This window comes from Erinaceus europaeus, chromosome X, assembly GCF_950295315.1.
Source record: "Erinaceus europaeus chromosome X, mEriEur2.1, whole genome shotgun sequence".
Lineage (NCBI taxonomy): Eukaryota > Metazoa > Chordata > Mammalia > Eulipotyphla > Erinaceidae > Erinaceus > Erinaceus europaeus.
The window spans coordinates 58,913,427-58,939,845 of NC_080185.1; the positions used below are offsets into that span (position 1 = coordinate 58,913,427).

The 26,419-nt window shown below is 38.6% G+C and overlaps 1 protein-coding gene and 1 pseudogene across 1 annotated transcript in view; one reads left to right on the forward strand and one right to left on the reverse strand.

Moving 5' to 3' along the window:
- The window catches only part of IL1RAPL2 (interleukin 1 receptor accessory protein like 2), a 781,557-nt gene that overhangs the window by 160,870 nt on the left and 594,268 nt on the right, over positions 1–26,419 (reverse strand). The window lies entirely within an intron of this gene.
- On the forward strand, positions 4,904–5,795 carry LOC103120799 (cytochrome b5 domain-containing protein 1-like; annotated as a pseudogene).

Here is a 26,419-nt window from a genome sequence, read left to right on the forward strand (position 1 = left end):
TCAAGGATAAAGAAGTAAGTAAATGGTTTCCAGATAATTCAAGCTAGATACCATGACATTTTCTTTATGTACCATATTTAATACAAATATCTCACACAATAAATAACATTACTGTGAGTTGATAGATAAGGTGTCTGAAGCTTAGCAAGATTCAATAGCACAAATGCATGTCAGGGTACAAGATCTAGTCCAATTCTGAAATCTATTATTTTCAGTGTAAGGGGAACTATTAACATCTAATATTATTCTATGCTGTGCTAACATTTGGAACTATTATTTCTCAGACTAGATGTTTGGGATGTGGACTTGCCATAGGTACACCAAATGGTAGGGACTTACAAGCCTTCTACATCATCATCAATCGTTGTTTATACAGTTACTGTCTTTCTAAGGGAAGTACCAGAGTTGTAGACTCATAGCAAGGAGTCAAAGAACTGTTACCTCAGCGAGAGCTAGCTATTGAGGTCACTTCCTGGTCCATTTAATAGCAAATTTATGTATAAATTTTTAATCTTTATTTATTTATTGGATAGAGACAGCCAGAAATAAAGAGGGTAGGTGATGAGAGAGAGAGAGAGAGAGAGAGAGAGAGAGAGAGAGAGAGTATGTGTGTGTGTGATAGAGAAAGGGAGGGGGAGAGAGAGGGAGAGGGAGAGGGAGAAGAAGAGGGAGAGGGAGAGAAAGAGAGACCGGCAGCCATGCTTCAACACTCACAATGCTTTCCTCATGCAGATGGGGACTGGGGGCTTAAACCTGGGTCCTTACACATGGCAACATATGCTCTCAGCCAGGTACACCACCTCTGGCCCTGCAAATTTATCTTCTTCTGACTTAAGGTAGCATTTGCTCAATAGAGACACGTGCATCAATGCACTGCTTCACCCTGTATGATATTCTGTTTGGGTGGGAGGTTTCTTGTTTTTAATATGGAGTCTGCAGGAATCAAACCTAGGACATCACGCATGCAAGGGGTGTTCTCTATCCATGAAAAATCTTCCTGCCCTGGTCTTATGTTTTCTTGAAGCAAAGAAGTGGATGGACATTGACGGATTCCAGGAAGAAAACTAGAGTAAGGGAGGACCACAAGACTGGGACACTTGGGCGGGGAAGTAAAAAAGAGACAAATAGAGGAGGTTCCCAGAAGATGGCGCACTGAGAAGCTTCTAGTGGCTTGAGCTCTGACCACATCGACTGGAAACAGTAGGGTTTTCTGCCTTTAGTAGGCCAGTCAATAAGGGGTCCTAGCGGTGACACTAAGGAGGTGACTATAACTTAATTTGGGTTAAAAAATAGAGTAGAAAGAAAGGGAAAAAAATTCTCTTAAATTATTATTCCCAAAGAGCTCCTCTTCTCCCTCCCCCCCCATAACCAATCCCTGGGGAACAGCTCCTAGCAGGCTCCCCTGCTGAGTTTCTTTCTTTACCAAGATTCCTGTCCCACCAGGGAGTATCATTCATTCTAAGTCTATTCCCTTCTGAAACCTCTGGCCTTTTTTCTTTTTAAGGAGCCAACCAGCTGCCTCTGCCCAGACAGCTCCCCTCCCTCCCTCCCCACCCCACATAGCTAATTAAATAATAAAAAATAAATAAAAAAAAAACTCTTTCCTTTCACCGATCTTTTATTACTGTTCTTTTTCTTTTCTCTCTCTCTCTCTCTTTTTTCTTTTTCTCAATCTTGTCATCCTTTCTTCTTTAATCCTATTGCTTTCTGAATTCACTGATACACGTTTGGGAATTATTTGGGGGAAAAAATCTGACTCAGAGTGGTCTCTCTCTGCAAGTATCTCTACTCAACTTCCCTTCCTCCTTTAGATACCCCTAGAATATACAGAGGATAGTAGATTTACATAACTGTCTATTCCTGCTATCCTTGTCTAGTCCAGAGGGTTTTTTTTTTTTGTGGATGTTGTTGTTTGGTTGGTTTTTTTTTTTTTCTTTCTTAAAAATCAGCTGCCTCTTCTCAGGAGGCTTGAGGCAATCTGGGACGGGTTTTTTTTTTTTTTTACCCTGCTGTATTTTATTATTAATATTATATAAAGGCATATATCTGCCCCCCCTTTAGGTTGATCAGAATTGACTCTTAGGGTATGTTTCATTGCTAGGGTAGTGGGCATCTTATCTATTGTGAGAGGAACTGGTCTCATTACTCCTACCTCCTCTACAGACTCTCCCCTTCTTCCTCCTCCTAGCTAATTAAAATAAATCAATAAATAAAATAAAAGTAAAGTAATCAATTAAAAAACTTTCCTTTCACTGCTCTTTAATTACAGTTCTTTTTCTTATCTTTTCTCTCTCTTTCTCTCTCTTTTTTTATCTTGTCATACACTTCTTCCTTCCTTCTTCTTTGCCTTTCTGAATTTGTGAACTATTTTGGGGAAGAAATCTGACTCAAAGTGGTCTCTCTATGTGTGTATCTCTGCTCTACTTCCCTTTCTCCTCTTGTTACCCCTAGAATATACAGTGGATAGTAGATTTGCATAACTGTCCATTCTTGCTATCCCTTCTTTCTTTTCTCTTCTTCACTTGGACTTAGTTGCTATTTTTTCATGGACTGGAGACATTGTTTGGCTAACTGGTAGTGATTAAAAAGAATATCAAAGAATATCCCTTTAAGAAGTGGTGTGGGAGAACTGGGCAGACAAATATAGAAAAATATAGAAAGATGTATTTGGAGACTCCACCTTATGAGCAAGGGAAACAAAAACAAATCTGAACAAATAAGACTATATTAAATTAAAAAGCTTCTATACATCCTAAGAAAATTCCATAATTATAAACAGCAAACCTAGAAACTGGGAAAACATTTGCATACCATACTTTAGACAAGTAATTGATATTAAACATTTATAAAGAAGTCATGCATATAAACAAGAAAGAGAACAACCCAATAAAAATTGTCATAATATATGAATAGATAGGTCTCTAAAGAAGAGAAATTCTTGGCCCACAGACATAAGTGACAATGCTTCAATTCACTCATCACCAGAGAAATGCAAATTAAAACCACATTGAAATACCACCTCACACCTATGAAAATGGCCTTCATAAACAAAATAAGAGAGGATAAGTATTGGAAAGGATGTGGAAAGAGGGGACCTCTATTATACTGGTGGTGGGAATGCAAACTGGTAAGACCACTATGGAGAACAGCATGGTGAATCCTTAAACAAATACAAATGGGAATACCTTATGATTCCTAGACATTTATGCTAAGGAAATAATAACACTAATCCCAAGTAATATATATATATATATATATATATATATATATATATATATATTCTCAGCTGCATTATTCACAATAGCCAAAATGTGAAAGAATTCAAAATGCCCTTAAACAGATGACTGGAAAAAAAAAGTTATGGGACATATACTCACTGGAGTACTACTCAGCAACAAAAAGGATGATTGTGTCCTTCGGGATAAAATGGATAGAAATAAAATAAAAGAAAAGAAAAGAAAGAAAATCTCTAAAAGAGAGAGAGAGAGAGGAGAGACAAATAGAATAGCATATTCAAGATGGGCCATTGACCCTCAAGGATTGTAACACGTGCACTCTATTGAGTGTACCACTCACTAACCTCTGAAATTTCATGTTTTCTAAAACACCACTTGTTATCTGATTCTTGAATGCTAAAGTTGAAAGTAGAAACCAATCAGTCACCTAAGCTCTAGGGCTCTAGATAAAATTAATCTGTGCTTCCAGTATAAGAGAAATTTCTCAACTTGATTCCCCTACATTTCTCAGGATTGTCAGTGTTCTTTGTGATACAGGTCAAAGAGACACACTAGGGACTCTGAACCTATATTATATTGTTGTAAACTGTAAAATCTTACGTTTTTCAAGAGATAACCCTTTTTTGAATTTCTAGCCAAGAAAAACTAAGGGTCCAGTGGAAGGGCAGACATTGTGTATGTAAAATACTATATTAATCTTCTGGCATTTTCTAATATTCACAGCTTAATAGAACATCTCCATGATTACCTATCATATCAGCAGACAATGTCTATTGGTGGTGGCAATAACAGAAAGAAATATGGGAATAGGAATTGCTGCAATCATTGTAGAAATCAATGGAATGTCTTCAAAATGTTACTTCATTTTGTTGATCAGTCCCACATTTCTCTTGCTCACATTAACCTGAGTCCAAACCCCTGATCCCTACCAGTAGAGGGGAAAACTTCAGGAGTGGTGAAGCCATGCTACACATGTCTTTCTCTCTTTCCCTCTGTTGCTCCCTCTTCACTCTTAATTTCTATCTATCAAATAAAAAATAATGGCCCCTGGGATCGGTGGTTTCTCCATACCAGAGATTACCCCCTGGTGGTGACAACAACAACAACAACAACAACAGAGAGAGAGAGAGAGAGAGAGAGAGAGAGAGAGAGAGAGAGAAGAAGAAGAAGAAGAAGAAGAAGAAGAAGAAGAAGAAGAAGAAGAAGAAGAAGAAGAAGAATCAGAAGAAGAAGAAGAAGAAGGAGGAGGAGAAGGAGGAGGAGGAGGAGGAGGAGGAGGAGGGGGAGGAGGAGGAGGAGGAGGAGGAGGAGGAGGAGGAGGAGGAGAAGACCTGGACTTTAGTGAAAATACTTTCTCACACTTGTGTTTTTCCTCTTATTATGGCTAACAAGAGGTTTTTCCTCTTCTTATGGTTCACAAGAGATTCTACAGTAAATGTCTCCTGTAGCTGAGACCACTCAATAAAGGCAGCCAGTGTGTCCTCCCCAAACCCCTGCACACAAACAACTTTTGAGGGACTTAAATTAGTTGAGCAGTTGAAAGGGACTGTTTCCTATGGCAGACATTCCATGCCCCTCCTCCCTTTGTGATCTCAGCAGTGGTTTGGCTGCAATAGTGGTTTCCATACCAACAGATAAGCACACTAGTCTTAGCTCTAGGGCCAGAGGAAGAGTGTAGTTGTGAAGACATGTCGAAGAGTGCAGAAGCAGCTACAGACTCTGATAGTAAGAGAAAAAGCTCACAGCGCCGGGGCCTGGTAAAAGCACCAGATTTTCGTTATTTCCAGCCTCGGTATTTCACAACTGCTGAGGTCGCTAAACACAAAGAAGAGGACGATCTCTGGGTATCTTACCTTGGACATGTGTACGATCTAACGCCACTGGCAAAGGAGTACAAGGGAAACATACTGCTGAAACCCATTGCAGAAGCAGCAGGGACGGATATCAGCCATTGGTTTGATGCGAAGACAAAAGACATCCGCAAGCACGTAGATCCACTAACCAATACTCTGAGATACTACACCCCGTGGGGCCGCTTCATCCATATTCCTCCCCCGTTGCCCTGTTCGGATTGGGCGACTGATTATGGTAAGCCTTGGTGGCAGGGGACTCAATATATGGTGGGGCGACTGATCTCTAAGACCAGGCACATCCGCCTTGTTAACTTGCTCACCGGACAAGACCACGTATTGGAGGCTGGCACCCTGGAAACCATGTGGGAAATCGCATACCGATTCCTCACTTATAATGCACATGCTGCCAGCTACAACATGGAAATATGATGGGAGGATACTGAACATGGACCGTACTCTGGAAGAAAATGGGATCTACAATGAGGAGGATGACTTTGAACTTCTCAAAATGGACGACCCCCTTTACTTGCCTACAATAATGCTTCATTTCAATGATGATCTCACCGAGTTATAAGAAAGAAGATGGAGGCACATGCAGACTCAAGATGCATTTGGGGTTTCTGTGATCTCTATGAAAAACATTGGGCTGGGGGGAGGGGGTTCTTTGGATTTAAGCCCTTGTTCCACTCTGGGAACTGACATGCGATGCCCATACCTTTCAGAAACAATTAAAATTGCTCGGAGAATACTGTCCTGGATGCTTTAATTATTATTTAGGAATGATACAAACAGACAAGTTATTCATATTTTATAGATATGTGGCATTTGACAATCACACAGGACCCAGGCAGGACATTTTGATAGTAAGAGAAAAAGAATTCCTACACAGGGATGAAAAGTGGAAGGTAGTGATGGGAATAAGGTAGCCGCAGGAAGGTGGTATTTACAAAAACAGAGCAATAAGCTGTGTCTTTTGCAAACTGGGTATCTCACTTCTGAGTAGTATTTGACAGCAAAATTCAAGGATAAAGAAGTAAGTAAATGGTTTCCAGATAATTCAAGCTAGATACCATGACATTTTCTTTATGTACCATATTTAATACAAATATCTCACACAATAAATAACATTACTGTGAGTTGATAGATAAGGTGTCTGAAGCTTAGCAAGATTCAATAGCACAAATGCATGTCAGGGTACAAGATCTAGTCCAATTCTGAAATCTATTATTTTCAGTGTAAGGGGAACTATTAACATCTAATATTATTCTATGCTGTGCTAACATTTGGAACTATTATTTCTCAGACTAGATGTTTGGGATGTGGACTTGCCATAGGTACACCAAATGGTAGGGACTTACAAGCCTTCTACATCATCATCAATCGTTGTTTATACAGTTACTGTCTTTCTAAGGGAAGTACCAGAGTTGTAGACTCATAGCAAGGAGTCAAAGAACTGTTACCTCAGCGAGAGCTAGCTATTGAGGTCACTTCCTGGTCCATTTAATAGCAAATTTATGTATAAATTTTTAATCTTTATTTATTTATTGGATAGAGACAGCCAGAAATAAAGAGGGTAGGTGATGAGAGAGAGAGAGAGAGAGAGAGAGAGAGAGAGTATGTGTGTGTGTGATAGAGAAAGGGAGGGGGAGAGAGAGGGAGAGGGAGAGGGAGAAGAAGAGGGAGAGGGAGAGAAAGAGAGACCGGCAGCCATGCTTCAACACTCACAATGCTTTCCTCATGCAGATGGGGACTGGGGGCTTAAACCTGGGTCCTTACACATGGCAACATATGCTCTCAGCCAGGTACACCACCTCTGGCCCTGCAAATTTATCTTCTTCTGACTTAAGGTAGCATTTGCTCAATAGAGACACGTGCATCAATGCACTGCTTCACCCTGTATGATATTCTGTTTGGGTGGGAGGTTTCTTGTTTTTAATATGGAGTCTGCAGGAATCAAACCTAGGACATCACGCATGCAAGGGGTGTTCTCTATCCATGAAAAATCTTCCTGCCCTGGTCTTATGTTTTCTTGAAGCAAAGAAGTGGATGGACATTGACGGATTCCAGGAAGAAAACTAGAGTAAGGGAGGACCACAAGACTGGGACACTTGGGCGGGGAAGTAAAAAAGAGACAAATAGAGGAGGTTCCCAGAAGATGGCGCACTGAGAAGCTTCTAGTGGCTTGAGCTCTGACCACATCGACTGGAAACAGTAGGGTTTTCTGCCTTTAGTAGGCCAGTCAATAAGGGGTCCTAGCGGTGACACTAAGGAGGTGACTATAACTTAATTTGGGTTAAAAAATAGAGTAGAAAGAAAGGGAAAAAAATTCTCTTAAATTATTATTCCCAAAGAGCTCCTCTTCTCCCTCCCCCCCCATAACCAATCCCTGGGGAACAGCTCCTAGCAGGCTCCCCTGCTGAGTTTCTTTCTTTACCAAGATTCCTGTCCCACCAGGGAGTATCATTCATTCTAAGTCTATTCCCTTCTGAAACCTCTGGCCTTTTTTCTTTTTAAGGAGCCAACCAGCTGCCTCTGCCCAGACAGCTCCCCTCCCTCCCTCCCCACCCCACATAGCTAATTAAATAATAAAAAATAAATAAAAAAAAAACTCTTTCCTTTCACCGATCTTTTATTACTGTTCTTTTTCTTTTCTCTCTCTCTCTCTCTTTTTTCTTTTTCTCAATCTTGTCATCCTTTCTTCTTTAATCCTATTGCTTTCTGAATTCACTGATACACGTTTGGGAATTATTTGGGGGAAAAAATCTGACTCAGAGTGGTCTCTCTCTGCAAGTATCTCTACTCAACTTCCCTTCCTCCTTTAGATACCCCTAGAATATACAGAGGATAGTAGATTTACATAACTGTCTATTCCTGCTATCCTTGTCTAGTCCAGAGGGTTTTTTTTTTTTGTGGATGTTGTTGTTTGGTTGGTTTTTTTTTTTTTCTTTCTTAAAAATCAGCTGCCTCTTCTCAGGAGGCTTGAGGCAATCTGGGACGGGTTTTTTTTTTTTTTTACCCTGCTGTATTTTATTATTAATATTATATAAAGGCATATATCTGCCCCCCCTTTAGGTTGATCAGAATTGACTCTTAGGGTATGTTTCATTGCTAGGGTAGTGGGCATCTTATCTATTGTGAGAGGAACTGGTCTCATTACTCCTACCTCCTCTACAGACTCTCCCCTTCTTCCTCCTCCTAGCTAATTAAAATAAATCAATAAATAAAATAAAAGTAAAGTAATCAATTAAAAAACTTTCCTTTCACTGCTCTTTAATTACAGTTCTTTTTCTTATCTTTTCTCTCTCTTTCTCTCTCTTTTTTTATCTTGTCATACACTTCTTCCTTCCTTCTTCTTTGCCTTTCTGAATTTGTGAACTATTTTGGGGAAGAAATCTGACTCAAAGTGGTCTCTCTATGTGTGTATCTCTGCTCTACTTCCCTTTCTCCTCTTGTTACCCCTAGAATATACAGTGGATAGTAGATTTGCATAACTGTCCATTCTTGCTATCCCTTCTTTCTTTTCTCTTCTTCACTTGGACTTAGTTGCTATTTTTTCACGGACTGGAGACATTGTTTGGCTAACTGGTAGTGATTAAACTGCTTCAATACTTGCTTGTGTTGCTATTGTAATTCCTGAGATTGGTGAGTGCATTTGTCATAAAGGGATTTAGTGCACTGTTGCTTGTTCTCAAGACACAACAACTGAGGAACAACAGAGCATAAATATAAGAAACACATAAATAAAAAAATGGGTAGATCAAAAACAAAAAAAGCTCCTACTCCAATGAATGAAGACAAGAGCCCAGAAGAAACTACAAATCAGCCAGAACTAACCATAAATAAGAAAAGTATGCAAGCAATAATAAACTTATTAATCACAGAAATGAAAACAACATTGGAGGAAAGGAATGGCAGTAGTAGGGAAACAACAGTTGAGACCCTCTCAAGGAAAATACTGACTATCTTGAGGCAATTAGAGAACTGAAAGCTGAAATAGCTGTAATTAAAAAAGAAACTGAGGGATGGGAAGGCAGACTAACAGATGCATAAAACATAATAAGTCAGACAGAGGATGAGTTAGAGAAAACTAAGAAAGAGGTGAAGGAGCTCAAAAAGAGATTGAGAGACACTGAAAACAACAACAGAGACATATGGGATGATCTCAAAAGAAGTAACATTTGTATAATTGGCCTGTCAGAGGAAGAAAGAGAGGAAGGGGAAGCAAACATTCTAGAGGAAATAATAGAAGAAAACTTCCCAAACCTGAATAACAGAAAGGACATGAAGATTCAAGAGGCCCAGAGAGTTCCAAACAGAATCAACCCAGACCTGAAGACACCAAGACACATCATAGTCACAATTAGAAGGAGTAAGGATAAGGAAAGGATCCTAAAGGCTGCAAGAGAGAAACAAAAAGCTAGACTTTAATTTAAGCTAGATGGAGTGATCAAAACCTTCTTAGACAAACAACAGTTAAAGGAGGCAACCATCACCAAACCGGCCCTGAAAGAGGTACTAAAAGACCTCTTATGAACAAGAACATCACTATAATACTTGTAATATATCAGATCAAACAAAAAATATTTTTTGAGCAATGGCACTACAATACATTAAATCCATAATATCAATAAATGTCAATGGCTTAAACTCACCCGTCAAAAGGCACAGAGTGGGGGGATGGATCAGAAAACATAACCCAACCATATGCTGCTTGCAAGAATCCCATCTGTCACAACAAGATAAACACAGACTTAAAGTGTAAGGATGGAAAACTATCATACAGGCGAACGGACAACAAAAGAGGGCAGGAACAGCCATTCTCATCTCAGACACAATGGATTTTAAATTAAATAAAGTAATAAAATATAGGCAAGGACATTACATAATGATTAGAGGATCAATCAGCCAAGAAGACTTAACAATTATTAACATATATGCACCCAGTGAGGGACCATCTAAATACGTCAAGCATTTATTGAAAGAATTTCAAAAATACATCAATAGTAATACAATAATAGTGGGAGACTTCAATACCCCACTCTCAAACTTGAACAGATCAACAAAGTAGAGAACCAACAAAGATACAAGAGAATTGAATGAAGAGATTGACAGACTAGACCTCTTGGACATTGTCAGAGTCCTTCACCCCAAAAAACTGGAATACACCTTCTTTTCAAATCCACATAACACATACTCAAGGATAGACCAGATGTTAGGCCACAAAGACAGCATCAATAAATTCAAAAGCATCGAAATCATTCCAAGTATATCCTCAGACCACAGTGGAGTAAAACTAACATTTAACAACAAAGAGAAAATTTTTAAAAGTCACAGAATTTGGAAACTAAACAACATACTCCTTAAGAACCACTGGGTCAGAGATTCACTCATGCAGGAAATTCAAATGTTCCTGGAAACAAATGAAAATGAAGACACAACCTATCACAATATTTGGGACACAGCTAAAGCAGTACTGAGAGGGAAACTTATAGCCATACAGTCACAATCACATGTTAAACACCAAGAAGAAGCTCAAATGAACGACCTTACTGCACACCTCAAGGACTTAGAGGAAGAGGAACAAAGGAACCCTAAAGCAACCAGAAGGACAGAAATCACTAAAGTTAGAGCAGAAATAAACAACATAGAAAATAAAAGAACCACACAAAAGATCAATGAAGCCAAATGTTGGTTCTTTGAAACATTAAACAAAATTGACAACCGCCTAGCAAGACTCACCCAACAAAAAAGAGAGAAGACTCAAATTAATAGAATTGTAAATGATGGAGGAGATATCACAACTGACACCACAGAAATCCAGAGAATCCTGTGAAACTTCTATAAAGAACTATACGCCACCAAGCTAGAGAATCTGGAAGAAATGGAACAATTCCTAGAAACATATACCCTTCAAAACTGAACTAAGAAGAACTACAAAATCTAAATGCACCAATCACAGACGAAGAAATTGAAACCATTATTAAGAATCTTCCCAACAAAAAAAGTCCTGGACCAGATGGCTTCACAAACGAATTCTACAAAACTTCCAGGAAACAGTTAGTACCCATAATTCTTAAGCTGTTCCATAAGATTGAAGAAACAGGAATACTCCCTTCCACCTTCGATGAAGCCAACATCACCCTGAAACCAAAAGCTGATAGGGACAGAACAAAAAAAGGAAAACTACAGAACAGTATCTCTGATGAACATAGTTGCCAAAATATTAAACAAGATCTTGGCCAACCGGATACAGCAGCATATCAAAAAGATTGTTCATCACGACCAAGTGGGATTCATCCAAGGAATGCAAGGCTGGTCAAACATCCATAAGTCAATCAATGTCATTCACCACATCAATAAAAGCAAAGCCAAAAACCACATGATTATCTCAATAGATGCAGAGAAATCCTTTGACAAAATCCAACACCCATTCATGCTCAAAACTCTACAAAAAATGGGAATAGATGGGAAATTCCTCAAGATAGTGGAGTCTATATATAGCAAACCTACAGCCAACATTATACTCAATGGACAGAAACTGAAAGCATTCCGTCTCAGATCAGGGACTAGACGGGGCTGTCCAATGTCACGATTACTCTTGAACACAGTATTGGAAGTTCTTGCCATAGCAATCAGGCAAGAGAAAGAAATCAAAGGAATACAGATTGGAAGGGAATAAGTCGAGCTCTCACTATTTGCATATGATACGATAGTATACATAGAAAAACCTAAAGAATACAGAAGAAAACTACTGGAAGTTATTAGGCAATATAGCAAGGCGTCAGGCTACAAAATCAATGTACAGAAATCAGTGGCATTTATTTATGCAAACACTAAATCTGAAGAAGAAGAAGACATCCAGAAATCACTCCCATTTACTGTTTCAGCAAAATCAATCAAATACCTAGGAATAAAGTTGACCAAAGAAGTGAAAGACTTGTATACTGAAAACTATGAGTCGCTACTCAAGGAAATAGAAGCTGATACCAAGAAATGGAAAGATATCCTATGCTCATGATTGGAAGAATAAATATCATCAAAATGAATATTCTACCCAGAGCCATATACAGATTTTATGCAATACCCATCAAAGTTCCACCAAGATTCTTTAAGAGAATAGAACAAACACTACAATCATTTATCTGGAACCTGAAAACACCTAGAATTGCCAAAACCATCTTGAGGAAAAGAAACAGAAATGGAGGCATAACACGCCCAGACCTTAAACTATATTATAAAGCCATCATCATCAAAACAGCATGGTACAGGAACAAAAATAGACCAGTGGAACAGAATTGAAAGCCCAGAAATAAATCCCCACACCTATGGACATCTAATCTTTGATAAGTGGGCCCAAAGGATTAAATGGAAGAAGGAGGCTCTCTTCAATAAATGGTGCTGGGTAACCTGGGTTGTAACATGCAGAAGAATGAAATTGAACCACTTTATCTCACCAGAAACAAAAATCAACTCCAAATGGATCAAAGACCTGGATTCCAGAGCAGAAACAATCAAATACTTAGAGGAAAACATTGGTGAAATAGTTTCCCACCTACACCTCAAGGACATCTTTGATAAATCAAACCCAATTGCAAGGAAGACTAAAGCAGAAACAAACTAATGAGACTACATCAAATTGAAAAGCTTCTGCACATCCAAAGAAACTATCAAACAAACAAAGAGACCCCTCACAGAATGGGAGAAGATGTTCACATGCCAGACATCAGACAAGAAACTAATCACCGAAATATATAAAGATTTCAGCAAACCTAGCACCAAAAAAGCAAATGACCCCATCCAAAAATGGGCAGAGGATATGAACAAAACATGCACCTCAGAGGAGATCTAAAAGGCTAACAAACATATGAAAAACTGCTCTAGGTCACTGATTGTCAGAGAAATGCAAATTAAGACAACACTAAGATACCACCTCACTCCTATAAGAATGGCATACATCAAAAAGGACAGCAGCAATAAAAGCTGGAGAGGCTGTGGGGACAGAGGAACCCTTTTGCATTGCTGGTGGGAATGTAAATTGGTCCAGCCTCTGTGGAGAGCTGTCTGGAAAACTCTCACAAGTCTAGACATGAACCTTCCATATGATCCAGTAATTCCTCTCCTGGGATTATACCCCAAGGACTCCATAACACCCTACCAAAAAGAGGTGTGTACTCCTATGTTCATAGCAGTGCAATTCATAATAGCTAAAACCTGGAAGCAACCCAGGTGCCCAACAACAGATGAGTGGCTGAGAAAGCTGTAGTATACATACACAATGGGATACTATGCAGCTATCAAGAACAATGAGCCCACCTTCTCTGACCTATCTTGGACAGAGCTGGAAGTTAATATGTTAAGTGAACTAAGTCAGAAAGATAAAGATGAGTATGGGATGATCCCGCTCATCAACAGAAGTTGAGTAAGAAGATCTGAAAGGGAAACTAAACGCAGGACCTGACCAAATTGTAAGTAGGGCACCAAAGTAAAAACCCTGTGGTGAGGGGTAGACATGCAGCTTCCTGGGACAATGGGGTGGGAGGGATGGGTCACAGTCTTTTGGTGGTAGAAATGGTGTTTATGTACACTCCTAGTAAAATTTAGTCATATAAATCACTAGTTAATTAATACGAGAGAGGGAAAATTAATTGTATGTCTCGAAGTTTTTCAAAACACAAACTGAATCTTTTCAATATATAGGCTGTGTAATTGATATGCAGACTCTCTCAAAAGCCTAGACCAAGTAGATCAGAAGCATCCAATAGCACAGCTATATACAAGATACTGGGTCCTGTACAGCAAACCCTACCAAAAGACTTTTCAAAGTTAACCCAATTACCAAATAATGTTATGATAACATTAACTATCGATTGTCTTTTTGAACCCCAAGACAGCAGGAACCTCACATCTCCACAATTACAGAAGTCAGACTTTCTACCTTCTGCAACCCACAATGACCCTGGTTCCATGCTCCCAGAGGGATAGAGAATGGGAAAGCTATCAGGGGAGGGGGTGGGATATGGAGATTGAGTGGTGGTAATTGTACCCCTCCTACCCTATGGTTTTATTAATTAATCATTTCTTAAATAAAAAATTAAAAAAAAGAAGTGAAAGGCTTTTATTCTGAAAACTATGAGTTTCTATTCAAGGAAATATAAAATGAGGCAAAGAAATGTAAAGATATATATCCTATGCTCAGAGATTGGAAGAATTAATATAATCAAAATGAGCATTCTACCCAGAGCCATATACAAATTTAATGCAATACCAATTAAGGTCCCACCAATTTCCTTTAAAAGAATAGATCAAAAATTTCCACAATTTGTCTAGAATCAGAAAACACCTAGTATCACCAAAACAATCTTGAGAAAAAGAAGCAGAAATGTAGGCATCACACTCCCAGATTTCAAATTATATTATAAAGCCATCATAATAAAAACTGCTTGGTACTGGAACAAAAATAGATCTGCAGATGAGTAGAACAGAATTGAAAGCCCAGAAACAAACCCCCATACCTATGGACATCTATTTTTATTTATTTTTTATTTATAAAAAGGAAACATTGACTAAAACATAGGATAAGAGGGGTACAACTCTACAGAATTCCCACCAACAGAACTCTGTAATACCATCCTCTCCTCTGATAGCTTTCTTATTCTTTAACACTCTGGGAGTATAGACCCAAGGTCATTGTGGGATGGAGAATTTGGAAGGCCTGGCTTCTGTAACTGCTTCCCCTGTTGACAGGTTGATCCATACTCCAAGTCTGCATCTCTTTTTCCCTAGTGAGGAAGGACTCTGGGGAAGCAGAGCTCCAGGAAACATAGGTGGGGTTGTCTGTCCACGGAAGTCTGGTCAGCACATTCTAGCATCTGGAACCTGGTGGTTGTAAAGAGAGTCAACATACAAAGCCAAGCAAACTGTTGAACAATCATGGACCTAAAGGCTGTAATAATGCAGATGAAGAGTTGGGGGAGTCCTTCATTTTGTAGATAGCTATTAGGCATATTTTAGTTATGTTCCAAAGGGCCTATCACTATAATAGTTTTTTTTTCCTTTTTCTTTTTTCCCCTGAGCCTGAAATCTGATATAAGGTTGGATCCAAGTTATTGTCTGGGGAGATGGTGTCATAACTGGTAAAAGGACCAGAAAGCTGGATCAGGGAAGAGAGTAGCTCCCCAATATGGGAAAGGTATATAAATATTGTTGACTGTAAACCTCATTGATTTGATTTGGTCTGGGGCCCATATTCAGCTTGGGAGCCTGTGTGACCTCTGCATCCCTGTAGATCTGAGCTCGCATTCTGTGGTCATGAGTAGGAACATTCCAAGCTGCCCCAGTATCGACCCATCTTCCTCAGGTGTAGCACAGACTATGTTGTCCATTCTCCCTTCGGAGGATGGAACATTCTCTACCACTGTTAATCCAAGTTGAGAGCAAGGTCCTAGTGGGGGCCCACAAAGAGGTCTATTTTGTTGTTCCAGATAGAAATGAACGGTAACAATTGGGGGAGGGATTTGTTTGAGGTCTAAGCCCATCAAGTGTGTTTGGGAATCTCAGGACTCCCTGAATATGGCCCCAGCTGATGGGGTGGCCTGACAGTGATTAAAGAGTCACCATTAAAGTATGCCAGTCTCTTGCCCTTATTCATCTTTTGCAGTCCTTGCTTTGATAAGGTTAGCTTTGGAATGAGTGAGAGAAATGTAATAGGAAGCAGGTGAGGAGGGTATCTAAGTCAAAGTAGATACTGTTTCATTAGGAACTTTATACTGACTCACTACAGACTATTTCGTATTTTTGCTTTCAGGTATGTATTTTGCACTAATTTATGGATACATGTGAACATAAATGCTCTATCTCACTGGACCTGGTCTATATCTAGATTTTGGGACTTTGTTAGGAAGTGAACCTCCTGGAATGAAATTAGAGAATCCTATTAAAGGTAAGTTCTCACCCGAGTAATGAGGGTGAAGTATTGACATTCCATGCCTGAAGTCTCTGGACACAGTCTGAAGTGAAGCCTGTTGAGGTGGTACTCCTTACATTGATTAGGCTGGAATTGGTGGATGCAATATCATTTGGTATGAATTGAGAGAAGCATGAAGGAAAGTGATCCCCACCCTCGAGGTTCTAGGACTGGGGAAATATAGGCTCTATAGCGGAAGCAGGAAGTTTCTGTTGTCTCAGCGTTTAAGAAGACAATAGATAGCTATTGCTATAATCACATTATTTGGCAATTGGGTTCACTTTGAAATATCCCTGTGCTAGGATTTTCTGTATCATACACAACATCATCATAATTTATATCATTTGACATTATTTGTATATAGCGGTGCCATCGGTTGCTACTATTCTCCCTGGTCTAAGCTTTTAAGAGAGTCAGCATATTAAAGACTCAGCCTATATATTAAAAAGACTCAGTCTGTGCTTTAAAAAGTTTGAGACATTAAGTCAATCTCCCCCCATATTAATTAAGTAGTGATTTATATGAATGCAAATTAATAAGAGTGTACATAAACAGCATTCCCACCACCAAAAGACTGTACCCCATTCTATCCCCTCTTCCCCCTTACCACCCCGTGAAGCTGAACATCTACCCTTACCCTCACCCCAGGGTTTTTTACTTTGGTGCCCTACTCCAAATTTACTCCAATTTTTGATAAAGGGTCCCAAACTATTAAAGGGAGGAAGGAGGGTCTCTTCATTAAATGGTGCTGGGAAAAGTAGGTTGAAACTTGCAGAATGATACCGAACCACTATCTCACCAGAATTAAAAGTCAACTCCAAATGGATCAAGGACCTGGGTGTTATACCAAAAACTATCAAATACATAGAGGAAAATACTAGTGGAACACGTTCCCACCCAAACCTCAAGGGCATCTTTAATGATAAATACCCAATTGCCAGGGAGACTAAAACAAAAATAAACCAGTGAGACTACATCAAATTGAAAAGCTTCTGAACAGCAAAAGAAACCACACAAAGAGACCCCATACAGAATGGGGGATCTTTACATGCCATACTTCAGACAAGAAGCTAATAACCAAAATATACAAAGAGCTCAGCAAACTTAGCAACAACAAAGCAAATGACCCAATTCAAAAGTGGGGAGAGTATATGAGCAGAATAGTCACAACAGAGGAGATATAAAAGGCCAACAACCATATGAAAAAAATTATCTAAGTCACTGATTCTTATAAAATGCAAATAAAGACAACATTGAGATACCCCCTCATCCCTGTATGTAATACCATAGAAACAAAAGCAACAACAAATGCTGGAGAGGTTGTGGAGACAAAGGATCTCTCCTGCTGGTGTGAATGTAAATTGGTCTAAGCCGTATGTAAAGCAGTCAGAAGAATCTTCCCAAGTCTAGAAACAGACCTTCCTTATGACCCAATAATTCCTCTCCTACAGAATATCCTAAGGACTCAGTCATATGTATCCAAAAAGATATAGGTGCACCTATGTTCATAATAGCACAATTTATAATACACAAATCCTGGAACTAACCTAGGTGCCCAACAACAGATGAATGGCTGAGAAAGTTGTATATATACACCATGGAATACTACTCAGTTGTTAAAAATAATGAACCCATCTTCTCCCATCTTTCTTGGATTCAGCTAGAAGGAATTATGCTAAGTGAGATAAGTCAGAAAGACAAAGGTGAGTATGGGATCATTCCATTCATAAACAGAATTTGAGAAAGAAGACCAGAAAGGGAAACACAAAGCAGAATTTCACTCAGTTTGAAGTATTACATCAACTTAAAACTCTCTGAGGGGTGTGTGAGGATAGATATTTAGCTCCACTACAGTGGAGTGGAGGTACAGATACAGACCTTTGGTGTTGAAAATGGTGTTAATATACCTTCCTATTAACTTATAGTCTTATAAATAACTATTTAATCAATATGAGAGGGGAAATATATAAAATGTTTCCAACTTTTTGATGCATAAAAACCAGCTCTGAGTATTTATTCCTTTACCTAAGGTTTTAAATTGGTAACCTGATTGCATTTTAACAGTGAGCTTAAACTGTTAATGCATTTCTAATGAAGTTTTCTTTGAAATATCAAATCACCTATAATGTTAGACCAGGGAGACTAAAAACAAATCTCTAGTTAGTATTTAAGATACGGTTACTTGTAAATAGCATTAAATGGCATAAATCATGGTAAGGGCTTGTATAGTACAGAACATTTTTTTATTTCCCTTTTGTTGCCCTTGTTTTTATTGTTGTTGTAGGTATTATTGTTGTTGTCATTGTTAGATAGGACAGAGAGAAATAGAGAGAGGAGGTGAAGACAGAGAGATGGAGAGAAAGATAGACACCTGCAGATCTGCTTCACCACCTGTGAAGCGACTTCCCTGCACTGCCCGACTCTTTAGTACAGTAAATCTTAATGATGGGATTTTCAAAGTAAACCAAATTCCAAATAACTTGGTTATAACAATAACTATCTGTTGCCTTCTTAAACTCTAACAGGAACCTTCACATTCTCTATAAAACCCATATTTCTTCGAGTCATGTAACCTCTGGGGTATGGCTTGTTCTTTCTTTTTGCTTTTTTTTTTCATGCTTCTCTTGATCCTTACCATTTGACACTGTATCTACTGATCTCAACCAAATCAGTACAACCATTGCCACCTCAGCACGTCTCACTTTGAATTGTGTCCAGATGCCAGACATGGGATGTTAACCCTCCAGCTTCTTTACGCAGGTGAGACCTTTCCTAGATCATAGGACTCCTTAATTCCATTTTGGTGATACACTTGCAAAGGCACAGAACCTAGATATAAACTAGGGCCCATGAGATAGAACACATGTATCATAAGTTAAATGAAAATATATACCCTGAAGTAAAATTGCACAGTAGTTTGCAGTGACTCAATAAGTGCAGCAAGCAAGTGGAAAAACAAACAAACGAACAAAAAAGACTCCATAAAGTACATAATCAAATAGTTTATATTTAGGCATAGATACCTTTCTCAACTACTCTCTTCAGTCAGTTTAAGGTTAAAATTGTCAGATAAAGTAAGAACTACAAAAGCTGGATAAGGGAAAGAAACCAGCATACTTTAATGATGGCTCTTTTGGTCAATTTGAGGCCACCCCATCACCCAGGGCCCTATTCAAGTAATCCTGGGATTCTCACATATATATGATAGGTCTAGACTTCTAACAGATCCCTCTCTACAGTCACTTGCTATCTCCATCAGGAACAGCATTATGGACCCTGCTGTCAGGCTCTATAGGATCTTGCCCCCAATGTGGAACAACAATGGTAGGGATTGCTCTACTATCTGAAGAGAGACTGGGTCACCATACCCTGCCACTTGAGGAAGACCTGAAGTGAGTGCAGCCTAGAATGTTCCTAGCTATGACCAAGGTGACCTCAGACCTACAGGAATGCAAAAATTACACAGGCTCCTAGGATAACTATGGACCCTAGATCAGATCAGTGTTTATTATAGTTAACAGTATTTATATCCTTTTCCCATATTTTGGAGCTACTATCTTTCCTGATTCAGCTTTCTAGTCCTATTTCCAACTTTGATACCATCTCCCCAAACAGTACCTTTAGCCCACTTGCATATTAGCTCAGGCAAAAATTAGTACAATCATAGGCACCGTGGAATATACCTAAAATAGACTTAATTGCTTTTATTCAAAATGGAGACACCAATCTCATCTGATATATTCTTACCTCTAGGTTCCTGATTATTAAACACTTTATTCTACTTTATGTTTTAATGATTTTTAAGCCCCTAAGTTGTAAATGCTACCATGATGCCAACCTGACTTCCCTGGGAAGATGACCTCACCAATGTATTCTGGAACCCCACCTCTCCAGATCCCTGCTCCATTAGGGAAAAATAGAAACAGACTGGGATTATGAATCAACCTGCCAATGCTCTTGTCCTGTGGAGAAGCAATTACAGAAGCCAGACTCACCTTCTGCACCCCATAATTATCCTGGGTCAATGCTCCTAGAGGGATAAAGAATAAGGAAGCTTGCAGTGGTGGGGATGGGATAGGGTGTTCTGGTGGTGGGAATTATGTGGATCATTGTTAAATCATTTAAAAAAATGCCTGCAAAATGAACCTCGATGCCCGTTACATGGTCAATATATCATGTTTTAACATCTGCATATCTTATTCTTAACATCCATCACTTTCCTACATGTTCTCTTTATGGACTTATATCAGCATCATGTAGTTTTTCCCAATGTTTCAATGCTAATTCATGCCCATGGTCTTTTGAATATACAAACTCCTTAAACTATCGTCCAGTCCAAGGCCTTTAGGCCTTAATTCATATGTAATTTCCTCGAATAAACCTGTGTCTCTGAAATAGTTCAGGCCTTTTAGGAAAACAACTTTTAAGTCCATTTCAGTCTTTCTGGTCACAAATTTTCATTATGAGAGAATTTTTTTATTTATAAAAAGGAAACACTGACAAAAAACATAGGCTAAGAGGGGTACAACTCCACACAATTCCCACCATCAGAACTCCGTACCCCATCCCCTCCTCTGATAGCTTTCCTATTTATCCCTCTGGGAGTATGGACCAAGGTCATTGTGGGGATGCAGAAGGTGGAAGGTCTAGCTTCTGTAATTGCTTCTCTGCTGAACATGGGCGTCGACAGGTCGGTCCATACTCCTAACCCGTCTCTATGAGAGAAAATTTTATTGGCAGTTTACTCTCCAACAAAAATGTTTGATATGAAGCTCTTGCAACTGGACCATAGTAAATATATATGCTTTAAGCCTGTGGCAAAATTATTTATAGTTACTGCACACCAGAAAATAAATACACTAAAACAGCAAGAACATTTTTGTTGTGGCTGATACAGAGAGGGAGAAGTAGCTCTGGGGAAAGTGTTTACAGTAAATCTGTGATTGGCTCAGGATTGCACAAGACATTCCAGAAAAAGTAGACCACTTTAGGCTTCCTGAAATTCAGTTTCCATGTAAGTTTTTATAAGCCTAATTCAAAATGCCAACATTATTATGAAAAAAGAGAAAAGATATGAATTGTATCCACAGTAACACCTACTAAAAGCTTTCTCCATATTTTTCCCCAAGCATAAGTAATTTGTATTGCTTTCAATCAGATATAAAACATGGTATACATAGGTAGATATACTTGTGATCTTTCACAGAATCCCTTTGGAGTTTTTGCAGATAAAATTATGGTAAAGGTCAGACTCCAAGTTCAGCATGACTTGACTGGCTGTAATAAAAAAGCAGTGACTCTGAAGAGAATAATGAAAAAATAGTATGCCATATGGTACATGTCACTTGTGCCAATAGGCTTTATGTCCTGGGTATTTTAAACTTATGACTCCTTTCAATGAGTTTATAGTTTTATTTATTATCTTCTTTTTATTGTAGGCAGGAGAGGAAAGAAGAAAATTTTTATCTGAAGATTTGAACTGAGTGGTTACTTTATGATAAAGATAAGCAGTGATGATTTCTGATATGAAAGTATGTTTGTGAAATTAACAAGACTGACAATATATACAAATGCTGAATCGTTTTGTTGTTTATATGAAACTATATATAACATAGATAGAATGTCATATATATCTAAATTTGAAAATAATTTTTTGTGCAAATAAAAATGAATTAATTATAGATTTCTGTGAGGAGTCACATTTTAAAGACGTTCCATTTTTATAAATTGTTATTTTTGGTTACAGATACAGAGATACTGTGCTTTCAGATGTGTTCTAGAGCTTCTGTTACTTGCACTTTTAGAATTTATATTTTAATATATTCTTAATGGTGACATTCTGAGTATGGCACAAATGTTCACATTGTCCTTGTGTCTCAAAATGATGCGAACAAGAATTTAAATTAGCTAACTCTGGAAAGTACTGAGTAAAGAGTTATGTGTCCCATGCAAAACATAGTGTCCCATCAGATCTCTTTATCTTCATTAGGAACAACATAATGAACCCCTTTATCAGGTCCCCATAGGATCTTGCCCTCAATGTGGATCAACAATGGTAGAGAATGTTCCATCCTCTGAAGGGAGGTTGGATAACATACTCTATCTACCACCTGAAGAAGATAGGTCCTGAAATCGGTGCAACTCGGAATGTTCCTACTGATGACCACAGAATGCAAGTTTGGACCGCCAGGGATGTAGAGTTTACACAGGCTCCTATGCTGAATATGGGACCCAAATCAAATCTATGGGGTTTATAGTCAATAATATTTATATAATTTTCCCATATTTGGGAGCTACTCTCTTCCCTGATCCAGCTTTATAGCTCTTTTTCCAGCCATGACATCATCTCCCCAGACAATAACCTGGGTCCACCTGCATATCAGATGTCTGACTCAGGCAAAAACTAATAAAGTCATGGGCCCATTGGAATATACCTAAAATAGACCTACTAGCTATTTCCAAAAGGGAGACCCCAAATCTTCATCTGAATATTCCAGCCTTTAGGTTCATGATTAATCAACAATTTGTATAGCTTTATGTTAACTCTTTTTCAGCCACTACTTTTCAGATGCTACCATGATGTCAACTGACTTCAGTGGACAGATGAACCCACTAATGTGTCCTGAAGCTCCAATTCCTCAGAGCCCTGCCTAGGGAAAAAGAGGGACAGGCCTTGAGTATGGATCGACCTGTCAACGTCCATGTTCAATGGGGAAGCAATTACAGAAGCCAGACTTTCCACCTTTTGCACCCCATGGTGACCCTGGGTCCATGCCATACATCAGATAAGAGTTTAATAACCAACATATATAAAGAGCTTGCCAGACTCAATAACAAGACAACAAATAACCCCATCCAAAAATGGGGGGAGGACTTGGACAGAATATTCACCACAGAAGAGATCCAAAAGGCTGAGAAACACATGAAAAAATGCTCCAAGTCTCTGATTGTTAGAGAAATGCAAATGAAGACAACAATGAGATATCGCTTCACTCCTGTGAGAATGTCATACATCAGAAAAGGTAACAGCAGAAAATGCTGGAGAGGGTGTGGGGGTCAAAGGAACCCTCCTACACTGCTGGTGGGAATATCAATTGGTCCAACCTCTGTGGAGAACAGTCTGGAGAACTCTCAGAAGGCTAGAAATGGACCTACCCTATGACCCTGCAATTCCTCTCCTAGGGATATATCCTAAGGCACACAACATATCCATCCAAAAAGATCTGTGTACACATATGTTCTTGGCAGCACAATTTGTAATAGCCAAAACCTGGAAGCAACCCATGTGTCCAACAACAGATGAGTGGCTGAACAAGTTGTGGTCTATATACACAATGGAATACTACTCAGCTGTAAAAAATGGTGACATCACCGTTTTCAGCCGATCTTGGATGGACCTTGAAAAATTCATGTTATGTGAAATAAGTCAGAAACAGAAGGATGAATATGGGATGATCTCACTCTCAGGCAGAAGTTGAAAAACAAGATCAGAAACGAAAACACAAGTAGAACCTGAAATGTAATTGGCATATCGCACCAAAGTAAAAGTCTCTGGAGTGGGTGGGTGGGGAGAATACAGGTCCATGAAGGATGATAAATGACATAGTGGGGGTTGTATTGTTAAATGGGAAACTGGGGAATGTTATGCATGAACAAACTATCATATTTACTGTTGAATGTAAAACATTAATTCCCCAATAAAGAAATAAATTAAAAAAAAAAAAAAGAAAAGACCATGGCAACAAATATTGGAGAGGTTGCAGTGGTAAAGGAATGCTTCTACACTGCTGGTGAAATGCCAATTGGTACAATTTCTATGAAGATCAGTCTGGATAAGTGGATGAGAAATGGGCCTATTCTATGACCCAACAATTCCTCTCCTGGGGAATTGTATCCTGAGTAAACAATCACACCCATCCAAAGATATCTATGTATACCTGTGTTTATAGCAGCACAATTTGTAATAGCCTAAACTTGGAAACAACCCAGGTGTTCAACAATAGATGAGGGACTAAGAATTTGTGGTATATATACACAATGGAATACTACTTGGCTATTAAGAACTATGAAGTCACCTTCTTCTCCCTATCTTGCATGGAGCTAGAAGGAATCATAAATGAGATATGTCAGAAAGAGAAAGATGGAGGCCGGGTGGTGGCACACCTGGTTGAGCGTACATGTTGCAGTGCACAAGGACCCGGGTTCAAACCCCCAGAATCCACCTGCATAGGGAAAGCTTTGAGAGTGGTGAAGCAGTGCTGCAGGTGTCTCTCTGTATCCCTCCCTTTCTATCACCCCCTATTCTCTTGATATCTGGCTGTCTCTATTCAATAAATAAGCAAAGATACAAAAAAAGAGTACATTTAAAAAAAAGAAAGAGAAAGATTAAGATGGGATGATCTCATTCATGGGTAAAACCTGAGATAGAACAGAAATGGGCAATGCTAAGTAAAATTTGTACTAGTTTTGTCGTATCACAACAAAGCAAAGGATTCTGGGGAAGCTGGGTAGAGAAGGAACTGGGTAACGGGGGCGGAGGAAGTATTGATTTTAAGGTCCTGGTGCATTATGGTGAAAAAGGACCTAAGTTAGAGGTAAGAGTGTTTTGTAGATACCTATAATGGTGAGATGAGAAATTTTACCCAACTGTACTCTGAACCATAGAATATAATACTCTATACTATCTAAACTCCAATATATTATATCAACTCTTATATAACCCCAATAAAAAGATAAACACATTAATTTAATAAGATTTAAGATTTTTATTCCCTTTAAAATATTTTGAATGGGGTGCAGGGTAGTGGCACACCTGGTTGAGCACACAGTGTGCAAGGACCCGGGTTCAAGCCCCCAGTCCCCACTTGCAGGGGAAAGCTTTACAAGTAGTGAAACAGTGCTGTAGGTGTCTCTATCTCACTCTTATTCTGTCTCCATATCCTCTCTTAATCTGTCTCTGTAAAAAGAAATAAATAAAATATTTAAAAAGTATTTTGAAGATCTGGGGTAGAGTTCACTTAGTAGAACATATAATTTCTCTTGAGAACATATATCACATGAGAAGACCAAGAATATTCCATTATGGTAGGGCAGTATTTCACTGTGTCTCACTTTGTCCGAATGTCTCCCCTTCCCTCTCTTTTTTTCCATCTGTTTCTCTAAAACGAAAAAGTGGAAAATTAACCTATGGAGACAACCCCGCAGTACATTAAAACCTTAGATGTCCTGGGTTCACTCCTGACATTGAAAAATAAAAATAAATAATAAACAATAAATGAATATATATTTTGAAACAATAATCTGATATGAGGATATATCTGAAGTGATTTTAAATTTTAAATAAATTCTAGACATGATATTTTGAAAGAGACGACCTCATCATTTTTAACAATTGCATAGTACTCCATTGTATATATGTAAGACAACTTTCTTAACCATTCATCTGTTGTTGAGCATCTGGGTTTCTTCCAGTTTGGGCTATTACAAATGGTGATGCTATAAGCATTGCTATGAATAGGTCTTTAAGAATAGGTGTTTTTAATTTCCCTGAGTAAACCCTTGGGAGAATTACCAGATCATACAGTAGGTCCATTTCTAGAATGTGAAGGCCTCATATTGACTGAGACAAAACAGAAAGAGAAAGATCGCTGTTGAATGATCTCATGTATACATAGAACTTAAGAACAAGCAACAGTAAGGGGATCATCAGGGGAAGCTTGAACTGGGTGTGGCCTATTGCACCAAATGAAAGGACTCTGAGGAAGAAGAGAAAGGGACAGGATAAAGAGACATTGTGATTATATTGTGTCTCCTATACACCAATCAAGGGGAGAGGTTGTGCCTATGAGTTAAAGGCTATACTTTATTTGTGAAAAGAAAAAAAAAAAACACTGAAATAATTTCTAACTTTTCTCCTAACAACAAATACGAAATTTAATCATACTAAATAGTAGAATCTAATACTAAGTTCTATTCAGTTTAATACTAAGAAGATGTACCTAGAAAAGAACAAACAAATCCTCCCCTCCTCCTACCCTAATAGAAATAATTGTTTTATCTTTTTTTGTTTTACTTATTTATTTTTTTACCAGAGCAATATTCAGCTCTGGCTTATGGTGTATGGTGGTGTGGGGGACTTCGGAGCCTCAGGCATGAAAGCCTGTTTGCATTAACATTATGCTATTTACTCCCGCCTGAATTAATTGTTCTTTTTCTTTTTAATATTTATTTATTTATTCTTTTTTATTTATTTATTTTATTTATTTATTCTGTGATTATTATTATTGTTGTTGTTATTTATGTCCTTGTTGGATAGGACAGAGAGAAATGGAGAGAGGAGGGGAGGATAGAGAGGGGGGAGAGAAAGA